Genomic DNA, 12,007 nt, shown 5'->3' with positions numbered 1-12,007 from the left:
AATGGGCGTGGCGAGAACACTTCCGGGAATTTTGACCGTTCTCGGCGAAATGCGAACTTGTGTATTGGGACAGTACTCGGGCTGCGACTGATGACGTTTCAGTAGAACACAAGAACACAAGAACGGACAAGAACGTATATTGAGAAAGGGCCCATGTTTAGCCTGAATGGAATGGAGCCTTAATTCGTATCCTTGGTAACACCTGTATTTGTTTATACTATCTGAAAAGGTCTATTGTTTTGCCTCGTGCTGGCGGACCACTTGTTTACATAGAGGCTTGTTTATCCTGTTACATGCAGCATCTGTTGTCTGTCTGAGTTCACGTGAACGCAACATCAAGAATACGTTCCGATATGCAACCGCACCGCTACATGGGGGTAAATCCTGCATACTGGGGCTTTAACATTCTTGGTGATACTGGGCAGCATCAGTGAAAACCAACTTGATTTCTCATGTAATTTGATGTTTATTTGGGTCATTATCAGGTTCAGTATATCTCATTAATTGTTATTTTCCTTGTTACCAGCAACAAGAAGCAGGGAGAAGACTCTCCTGTCCCCAGCTGTTTGTCCATGAAGAGTGACCAGTCTATGGGTTTACCCAATGAATTTAAAAGTGGACAACAGTCTGCTGTCCCCAGCCGTGTGTCCATGAAGAGTGACCAGTCTATGGAGTTACCCAATGAATTTAAAAGTGGACAACAGTCTGCTGTCCCCAGCCGTGTGCCCATGAAGAGTGACCGACCAATGGTTCAGCTTGATGACATCACAGAAAGGTAAAACCTGATTATTCTCCTGTTTTTCATGATCACCAATCAATTTTGTTTCATCCTGTCATGTTATTCATAGAAAACATCTGTAAAAACTAAACTCAAACTTTATGTATAGAGCACTTAAAAAACAATCAAACTTGACCAAAGTGCTGTCAATAATTATCAATCAAAAAAACATGCCAGTACAAAAATACCATAAAATAGCCTGTATAAGTAAAGTGCAACAAAATACAAATGAGCCATAAATACAGATGTAGCCAACTCGAAGTTCCCCCTGGTCCCTGGTGGGACCGTGATGGGTCCGTGGCGGGTCCGTGACGGGCTCCCGCTTGGCCCGTGGCGATAATTTAATCCCCCGCGATGACGTAGCGAATGCAGCCACGACTGTTAACGCCCCTCTGCAGCCCGTGTGAAAATCAGCTGCAGTGTCTCATTTGTCCACGGGGAGGAGCAGTGATTTTGACCCAAGTTAATCCTCCTTTCTTTTTTCCCTCAGATGAATTGCTATAATTGCCCAAGTTAATCCTCCTTTCTTTTTTCCCTCAGATGAATTGCTATAATTGCCTCCAAAACAGGCGATCTATAAGTAGCTTCAAAGATTATTGTCACGAGGCCAGCGCCGTGACAGTTTGTGTTGCATGTTTGTCTGTTTTGTTTTGTCACTCTACCTGTTTGTATGTCTATGTCTCGTTCCCCCTCTGTCTCATTCCCCCTCCCCCTTGCACTCTGTCACCTCTCCTGGACCTGCCTGCCTCCCACTCCACACCTGCCCTGCTGCTGCAATCTAGCCAGCTGGTTCCCATCAGCTCGTCACCCAGTCTGCACTTCAGTCCTGCCTCGACCATCAGTCTCTGCCGGATCGTCGTTCAATCCACATGGTTTGTTGTCGAGTTCCAGCCGAGCCAAGCCACAGAACCTCTGCTTGTCAGTCAGTTCTTGTTGCTAACTTGTTTTTTCCTGCTGCAGTCTCTGCCCTGCCTGCCTGCCTGCCCGCCTGCCTGCCAGCCTGCCTGCCAGCCAGCCCGTCTTCCCGTCCTCCCGTCCGCCTGCCACCCCAGCCATCACCTTAAGCCCCACTTCAGCTGCCCCCCCCCTGGATCCACGCTCCAACCCATCGCCCCCCTTTACCTCACTTCCCTAACCTCAAAATAAACTTTTTATTTTTTCAGTTGGTGTCTCTGGGTTCCTAGCAGTCGTGACAGTACGATCCGGCCATGTCGGACCCGAAAGACACCGACCCAGTCCGCCAGGCAGTTTCCCTCCATGGCCAGATGCTGGGGCAGCACACCCAAGCACTGAAGGAATTGATGGATGGCCTCAGAGAGCTCAGCGGCAGCGTGATAGAGATTCGTGATCACATGAATCAGCCCCCAACCCCTGAGGTTCAGCCACCAGCCCCACCGCCAGCAGGGCCCAGTTCCGTTCCCGTTAGGGAGCCATGGGTTCCTCCCCCAGACCGGTTTGAAGGTGACTTTGGTCAGTGTCGTTCCTTTTTATTGCAATGTAATCTTGTGTTCAGCCAACAGCCCCAGTCATACTCAACAGAGCAGTCAAAGGTTGCCTACGTGATGGGGCTCCTACGTGGGAGTGCTTTGGCCTGGGCTGCGGCCCTGTGGGAGAAAGAGTCTCCAGTCACTGCCTCCTACGCTGCCTTCACCTCTGAGATGAGGAGGGTTTTCGATCACCCCGTCCGTGGCCAGGATGCCTCGAAAAGGTTACTCACCTTACGCCAAGGTATGCGTAGTGTTGCTGAATTTTCTGTTGAATTTCGTACTCTGTCCCTGGAGTGTGGCTGGAATAATGAATCCCTTCAAGCTGTTTTTTGTCAAGGATTAAATGATTCGATTAAAGATGAACTTGTTTCTTACCCAGAGCCCTCTGATTTTGAGGGTCTAGTCTCCTTAGCTATCCGTATAGATAACCGGCTGCGAGAGCGGAGAAGAGAGAAGCAGCGGCGCCCACCCACTACAACCCCAGGGCACCCTCCGTCAGCCTCGGGTCCCCGAGTTCACCAAGGTGGTGGAAGCCCAGCCACCGACCAGCCCAGGAGGGAGCCCTCACCGGAGCCGATGCAACTTGGACGGTTCCAAGTGGAGCCAGAGGAGCGCCAGCGCCGTATTCAGACCAACAGCTGCCTGTACTGTGGGAGACCTGGTCATTTCCTGGCCTCATGTCCGCATCGCCCGGCAAACGACCGGGCTCGCCAGTAACGGGGAGAATCCTGGCGAGCCACACCTCCATTCCCCTCTCCCCTCAACCCCGAGCACAGGTGCAAGCAACATTGTCATGGGAAGGTCAGTCCATTGATATTTTTGCCCTTTTAGATTCAGGTGCAGATGCATGTTTTCTTGATGCCACTGTGGCCAAGCAGTTAGACCTGTCTTCTGTCAGTCTTGATAAGCCCCTAGAAGCAAGTGCACTAGATGGTAGACTGTTGGCCAACATAACTCAAAGGACTGTGCCTGTACGATTGCTTGTGTCTGGTAATCATAAGGAGGAGCTCAGCTTTCACATAATTGACTCACCTTCAGTTCCTGTAGTCCTCGGTCTTCCCTGGCTAGCGCAACACAATCCCCAGATTGATTGGAGGACAGGGAAGATCATCAGCTGGAGCCTTCATTGCCATGCTAATTGTTTGCAGTCAGCCCCACCTTATTCTGTGCCCAGCCCGGAACCTCTGCCAGAAGTCCCTGATCTGTCCTCCATTCCCTCAGAATACCATGACCTCAAAACCGTATTCTGTAAGGCCCGTGCTCTGTCTCTGCCCCCTCACCGTCCCTATGACTGTGGTATAGATCTCCTTCCTGGTGCTCCCCTACCCAGCAGCCGCCTTTACAGCCTCTCCAAGCCTGAACAGGAGGCCATGGAGAGGTATATTAAGGACTCCCTGGCCGCTGGCCTCATTCGTCCCTCTTCATCACCCCTCGGTGCAGGGTTTTTCTTTGTCGGCAAGAAGGATGGGTCCCTCCGACCGTGTATTGATTTTCGTTTGTTAAACAATATCACCATTAAGAACAAGTATCCTTTGCCTTTGATGAATTCTGCCTTTGATTCTCTCCAGGGGGCCACAGTGTTCACTAAACTCGACCTTCGTAATGCATACCACCTGGTGAGGATACGAGAAGGAGATGAGTGGAAGACGGCCTTTAACACTCCGCTCGGCCATTTTGAGTATTTAGTTATGCCGTTTGGCCTCACCAACGCCCCAGCCGTCTTCCAAGCCCTGGTAAATGATGTCCTCAGGGACATGTTACACCGTTTTGTATTTGTTTACCTGGATGATATTCTTGTCTTCTCCAGGAACACTTCTGACCATGTCCAGCATGTCCGCCAGGTTCTGCAAAGACTCTTGGAGAATCGCCTCTTTGTGAAAGGGGAGAAATGTGAGTTCCATGCTACGTCAACCTCCTTTCTGGGTTTCATCGTTGAAGAAGGGCAGATGAAGATGGACCCAGCCAAGGTAAAGGCAGTCCTGGATTGGCCCAGCCCCTGCAACCGTAAGGAGTTGGAGAGGTTTCTGGGATTTGCGAATTTCTATAGGAGATTCATCCAAGACTATAGTCGTGTGGCTGCCCCTCTAACTGCACTAACCTCAACCATTAAGCCTTTCCAGTGGACGTCCACCGCTGAAGCTGCTTTCATCAAGCTCAAGAGTTATTTTACTTCTGCCCCTGTGCTCGTCCAGCCTGACCGGGAGAAGCAGTTTATAGTGGAAGTGGATGCTTCAGACATTGGAGTGGGGGCAGTCCTTTCTCAGCGCTCTGCCAAGGATGGTAAGCTTCACCCCTGTGCCTATTTTTCTCACCGTTTATCTCCAACAGAGAGAAACTATGATGTGGGCAACCGTGAGCTCTTGGCAGTGAAGCTGGCTCTTGAGGAATGGCGGCACTGGCTAGAGGGATCTCAGCAGCCTTTTGTGGTATGGACAGACCACAAAAACCTGGCCTACATCCAGTCTGCTAAGCGGCTCAACGCTCGTCAAGCCAGGTGGGCTCTCTTTTTTGGTCGATTTAATCTCACTCTGACCTACAGGCCCGGTTCTAAGAACACCAAACCCGATGCCCTGTCCCGTATGTATGGGAAGGAAGATGGCACCGTGGCGTCCCTGGAACCCATCATCCCAGAGTCCTGCATTGTTGCGGCAGTCTCCCTCAGGATTGAAGAGGAAGTAAGAGGGGCCCAACAGACACAACCTGACCCAGGTAATGGCCCTCCGGGTCGCCTGTATGTTCCAGACGCTGTTAAATCCTCAGTACTGCAATGGGCCCATTCATCTAAACTAACTTGCCACCCGGGATTAAATCGAACACTTGCTTTCCTTAGACGACGTTTTTGGTGGCCATCTATGGATGTAGATGTAAAATCTTTTGTGTCTGCTTGCCCCGTTTGTGCACAAAACAAGTCTTCAAATCAGCCCAGTGCTGGATTGTTGCGCCCCCTGCTGGTGCCCCGTCGCCCCTGGTCACATCTTGCCCTGGATTTTGTGACCGGTCTGCCCGCCTCAGCTGGTAACACGGTAATACTCACTGTTGTTGACCGCTTCAGTAAATTTGCACGCTTTTTGCCACTGCCCAAACTGCCCTCAGCCAGGGAGACAGCTGATCTGTTGGTCAGAGAGGTGTTCTGTGTGTATGGACTCCCTTCAGATATTGTTTCAGATCGTGGGCCTCAATTCACCTCTGCTGTCTGGAAGGCTTTCTGTTCCTCAGTTGGAGCTACTGTCAGTCTGAGTTCAGGATACCATCCCCAGTCAAATGGTCAAGCTGAAAGGGCAAACCAGGATCTAGAGACCTCTCTACGCTGCATGGTGTCCTCCAACCCATCCACCTGGTCCACCCTTACGCCCTGGGTGGAGTACGCCCATAACACTCTACCTTCGTCTGCCACAGGTATGTCACCATTCCAATGTGTTTTTGGGTATCAGCCTCCACTATTCCCCTCACAGGAAAAGGAGCTTTCGGTGCCCTCAGTCCAGGCCCATGTCCGCCGGTGCCACAAGACCTGGCACCGTGCACGCTCAGCCTTACTCCGTGCCTCGGGCCGTTACAAGCACCAAGCCAACCGTCATCGGACTCCTGCACCTCGATATGCACCTGGAGACAAGGTATGGCTTTCTACCAAGGATCTCCCTTTGAAGACGGACTCTAAGAAGCTGTCCCCGAGATTTATTGGCCCTTTTGTGATTCTGAGGATTATTAACCCCAATGCTGTACGCCTGAAACTGCCTCGAACCCTCAGGGTCCACCCAGTTTTCAATGTATCTGCTGTAAAGCCTGTTGTCTCCAGTCCTCTGGTGCCCCCTCCTCCCCCACCTCCTCCCCCCAGGATCGTCGACAACCACCCCGCCTTCACTGTCCGTCGTCTCATTGACTGTCGCCGTCGGGGCCGTGGCATGCAATATCTGGTCGACTGGGAGGGCTATGGGCCTGAGGAGCGGTGCTGGGTGTCCCGCCGCCTCGTCCTGGACCATGCTCTTGTTCAGGACTTCCACCGGGCTCACCCTGAGAAGCCCAGGCCTGGTGGGCCGCCTGGAGGCGTCCGTCGGGGGGGGGGTACTGTCACGAGGCCAGCGCCGTGACAGTTTGTGTTGCATGTTTGTCTGTTTTGTTTTGTCACTCTACCTGTTTGTATGTCTATGTCTCGTTCCCCCTCTGTCTCATTCCCCCTCCCCCTTGCACTCTGTCACCTCTCCTGGACCTGCCTGCCTCCCACTCCACACCTGCCCTGCTGCTGCAATCTAGCCAGCTGGTTCCCATCAGCTCGTCACCCAGTCTGCACTTCAGTCCTGCCTCGACCATCAGTCTCTGCCGGATCGTCGTTCAATCCACATGGTTTGTTGTCGAGTTCCAGCCGAGCCAAGCCACAGAACCTCTGCTTGTCAGTCAGTTCTTGTTGCTAACTTGTTTTTTCCTGCTGCAGTCTCTGCCCTGCCTGCCTGCCTGCCCGCCTGCCTGCCAGCCTGCCTGCCAGCCAGCCCGTCTTCCCGTCCTCCCGTCCGCCTGCCACCCCAGCCATCACCTTAAGCCCCACTTCAGCTGCCCCCCCCCTGGATCCACGCTCCAACCCATCGCCCCCCTTTACCTCACTTCCCTAACCTCAAAATAAACTTTTTATTTTTTCAGTTGGTGTCTCTGGGTTCCTAGCAGTCGTGACAATTATACTGTAAACACCGGCAGAGCACAGATGAAAATGTAGCCTATATCACTCGCAGTTTAGCTGTCTACAAATTTTGCATTCTAGTTAATGTTTGCCTTGTGGTGGTTTTAAAGGCCCCATGCTGTGCACTTTTCTCTGGGTTTATTTACCTGCTGATATCCCTAACAAGATGTATCATTGGTTTTGAGTACCTGTGATCTGCTTAATATCGACTATATTGCCCCTTTCTGTTGCCTCTTTCTGGAGCTCTAGCAGGCACAGGTCATTTGGCCAATCAGAAGAGAGAATGAGAACCTCTCCTCTGATTGGCTCACTGTTTTTGAGTGGCATGTGGTCGGGCCAATCACAGGCAAGTAACTGAAACCTAAGCTGCATTCATATAAATTGAAAAAAAACAACTGGTCACGGTGGGCGGAGTTACCTTGTGTGTGACATCACAGAAAGGAGGAAGTGCTATCTGCTCGTCTTAAAGAGAATGTTCCTACAAATGGGCGGTGTGTGTTTCTCCGTTTATGACCAGTTTGATGCAAGGGGCAGTATATATGTGGCCCAGAGGCCTCCCCAAGCACCAAAAAATAACCAAAATCACATTTTTCGTCACTTCTCAGAACCACGGGCTACATTTATGTATTTATTAGGGCTGGGCAAGTTAAGGCGTTATTATCTTGTTAAACAACGCCGACATTTATTTTATCGCGCATTAACGCATGTTGCTCACATGCTTTTATTTTGTAAAAGTCTGTTGCTGGCTGCTGCGGTGTAGGGGTCAGAGTCGCTGGACACCGTAAACATGCGCTGTGCACCTCTGTAAAATTCTCAATTAAATTTCATGAATGAGTGTATTTTTCACCACAGAATATTACAGTAATATCCCTCCCCCTGCAAGTCAATTACACCCAACCTATTATCCAGTAGCAGTTGACTACAGATGTAATGTAGCTTTTAGCTAAATCTGGGAACATAGGGCCCTGGGAACATAGGGCTGACCCCTTCCAACACCACTACTCCAACATAGGGTTGAGTGACGAACCCTTATACCGAAATTAAACCCACCTCCATGAGTTAGTGCAATTTAAACAACAAACTTCTACAGTAGTACAAATAGCGTTAGTAGTAGTAGTAGTAGTAGTAAACAAAGCATTAGAAAGTTTGTACAGTAAGTACACCAGGAATTCCGGACATTATTAGTGGGGTAATTTAAGATAGAGCTGCTTGGTAACATTAGAGCCATTTGGTTAATAGCGGTAACTCGACCACTGTTCGAGCAAGGGAAAACAAGCTTCTGGGGGGAGGTGGGGGGGGCGTTTGGCTCAAGGTCATGGTGCAAAGGACCCTAGGTTGAAATTACTCTGAATCATCCCTTTAAAATAAAAATGACTTGACTTAGAGTTTCATTTTGAGAAAATTCTTAGAAATAAGAAATGAGGCAACATAAACCTGAGGGAACATAGGGCTGTGGGAACATAGGGCTGAGGGAACATAGGACTGTGGGAATATAGGGCTGTGGGAACATAGGGCCTAATTTTCAAAATTTTCAGTGAAAAAAAATTTCTTAGAAATGAGGGAACATAGGGCTGTGGGAACATAGGACTGACCCCCTGGCACTGACGCACCTGTCTTAATATGGAACTCAACATGAGAGAGAAGGTGCGCTTGTGTAGAAAGTGTATGGCTTGTGAAGACGTACAGCGCGATGGAGAGAGAGAGAGAGAGAGAAAAGAAGAATCGTACAGTAGACTATACAGCGCGCACTGCACACCAGCTGATCCGCCGGTCCACTGAGTGAAATAAGCAAGTTAGTCAGATAATCAGGGCCATTGCTAGGAATTCTGGGGCCCCTGAAAGAATACTAAAGTGGGCCCCTGACTTTTCCACTTTTTTTCTTAGACTACTTATGTATTATTATTTTTTAATTACCCTACTTTGTTTTGATGCTAATGCGTGAAGAGTTCTAAAACTTGAACTCGCGTGTTTGTTTGATGAAGTACGCAGGAGACGTTAAATTACAAAATTTTCCAAAATTTATTCATAAAAGAATCACCTAGGAAAAGAGATGGTGTACAGAGCTCCGGACCAGACTAAGTTTCCCTGACCAACATGCCGCAGCAGCATCAGTTCACGAAGTCTGATGCTGTCTCCTGTCCCTGTCCGGTTTTATAGTTACTGATTACACAAATGCAAGATATGATGTAATTGATGTAATGTGCATTCTCATTGGCTGGAGTCCAACACGCCATCCTGCAGTGTTTAATTCCACTTTCACGCCTTGTCCCGGTCAACTGCTGATAGCTCCTATCAAGCAAAGAAACAGACAGAGAAAAGGACAGAGACACACAACCCCCCGCATTCGTCAGCTTTCCCCTGCGTCAGCTGACTATCACAGTTAGGTAGGAAGACCAGATATCCCAATTGTTTATCAAACAACCAGTACACTCAGTCCCTGTGTGTATCTGCTTCTTCCCCTGTCATGTCAGTTGATTACATGCTTCATTATTAATCTGATTGTCACGAGCTTATCATATGTCTAAGGCAAATGTCAATATCCCAAACATTATAGCAATATACGATTTTGGAGTAAATATCACAACAATCCCCCTTTTGATCTCAGACTTTTCTGAGATCAACCAACATGCCCTGTCACTCTGTAAACACCATCACCATCTCATCCTCCTCCTCTCATTCCCCCTCCCCCAGAAGTGGCATCTGGTAGGGAAGAGGAGGGACGTGTTTCCCCTCCATGGTGGCAGTGATGAGGCGGACACAGAGAAAACGAATACCGGGGACACAACAATACCCACCCAAAATCAACATACCTGTGACGGCAATCAGGGAGGGGATAACGGAGATCACCAAGTTTCATAATTTCCCGAACCAGTTATCAAATATGTCAGTGAATGGATTGTTAATGCCTGGCCGTGGTTGTTAGCCAATCCAACCACGTGTTTTTTTTCAGGATAACAGTAGCCAATATCCTTACCTGTTAATTTGGCCAAGTCAATTTCAATAACCTTGTGTGTTTCTATTTCTGCCTCGGGTGACTGAGGTGCAGGTGTGGTCGTGATTTCAATTGGTTCTGGTGTCAGTATATTAACTTTGATCAGTCCCACTGTGTCGGTGCCGGATTGATCCACCCCCAGTGCTAAATACACCCAATTTTGTCCGCGTGCCCACAGTGAGTCAGTAGTTTAGTTCGATGCCCCCATACTAGTGTAAGCCGGTGTCCTGTAGATTCTTACCCTTCTGATGGGTGAATTCTTGTTCTGGTCGAACCTGTACCTGGTCTCCGTGATCACCCCCTTTTCGTCCCGCCGTCTCCCATAACAAAAAAGGTACAATTATTAAATAGCAATGCATGTAAAACCCAAAACATATCCCACTTCTCTGTCCCCATCTTGTAATGATATATTTAACCCTGTGAAACCCAAATATAGTAAAACCTAGAGAAAAAAGGAAGAAAACAAAAGAAAACTTTTTCAACCACTCAGATGTTGTAGGAGGCCTTTGAGGGTGAAAATGAAGTGTTAGGAACATTCTGTAATATTGCAACAATTATAAAACACAAGCTCTATATAAAATCTAGGGAAGATCGTCCACACTAATAATAATGTTCTTGGCAATTTAGTAAACACAAAAAATTATGTGAGGCATTCTACTAGCTTAAATCTTGACAGATTTAGTCCACTAATGCCGGATCTAAACTTTGACTTCTTGCCATCAGGGCGGGCGTGATATGCAAACTTATGGTTCAAAAACATTGTGAGTGGCTGCTGTGGAACAAATCACACCTCTTTTGCAAAACTCAGTGGCCTAATTTGTGAAACCTCTTGTGAACCAGTGTCTCAGCATCTCATTCAATATTCCCCCCCTTGACACATGGTCCAACCCATGTGTCAATTTTAAAGTGGGGTGACAAAATACCTGGGGAGACATGGCAGGCCATCAGGGCCTGTCCACACTCTGTCAATTACAGTGCAGCCTGCTTTTCTTCGAGTGACCTTCTCCGCCTGAAAGGCCCTAATCTGCAGCTCTGCTATCTCTGCTGTAGTCAAAACTGGGGGAGTAGAATCAAGGGTTAGTGAGGCACCAAACATCTCATGAGACAATGGCAGCCGTGAGGCTGTTTTTTTTTTTTTTTTTGCAGCCATGTCCGCTCGTGCATTCCCTAGAGAGATAGGATCAGTGTTGTTAGTGTGAGCTTCACATTTACCCCCAGCAATTTGTTTAGGTAACAACATGGCGTCCAAGAGAGCAGCAACCAGCACATGACGGTGGACATCAGGAACCCCACCCCAAGCATATCTGCTGGCTGTGCAAATATTAACAGATTTGCCCTCAGCCAGTTTACACACCTCTGTACAAACCACCCACTCAGGTGCCTGAGATGAGTGTAAAGATGAGAGAGGTCGTGCAGTGACTGTCTCTTGCAGTGTTGTGGCGGCAAAACCTGCAATATTTTTACCCATCTCTGGATCCCTAGAAGCTGAACCATTAATGAAAGATTAAAATCAGTATTTTCAACAGGCACATCTCTCAAATTCGGCCTGGGGGAACAAACAGAAGTTATAACCGCCACACCGTCGTGTGGCTGTCCGTCCTCAGCTGTTGGCAAAAGAGTAGCATGGTTTAAAACAGTACATCACTTTACCTTCATGATAAGCAATTCCAACAGAACAGCATTATAATGAAGCCACCTTGCAGCAGACAGTGAAGTTTTCTGCTCGAGTGGATCAGAGATACTGCATGTGACTAGCAAGGTCAAATCGGTGTATCCCACAATGTCACGTGATGCCATAACTGCTTTCTCTGCAGCAGCTACAACCCGGAGACAATGAAGCAGACCTGCATCCACATCATCAAGTTCAGATGAAAAATAAGCCACAGGTTGTTGTTTTCCCCGTGATCTTGTAGCGGTCCAAGCGACAGAGTCCTATAGTATCTAGGCCTTCTCCATGACCAATTGCTGCTGATGGTGCCTCTAAATCAGCATAATGAGCAACCCATTGTCTGCAATAGCTTGTCATGCCCAAACATGACATTACCTGTTTCTTTGTCACTGGTTTAGGAATTTTCTGTATTGCT

The sequence above is a fragment of the Trachurus trachurus genome, assembly GCF_905171665.1.
Source record: "Trachurus trachurus genome assembly, chromosome: 14".
Taxonomy (NCBI): Eukaryota; Metazoa; Chordata; class Actinopteri; order Carangiformes; family Carangidae; genus Trachurus; species Trachurus trachurus.
This window is presented reverse-complemented; position numbering follows the sequence as displayed.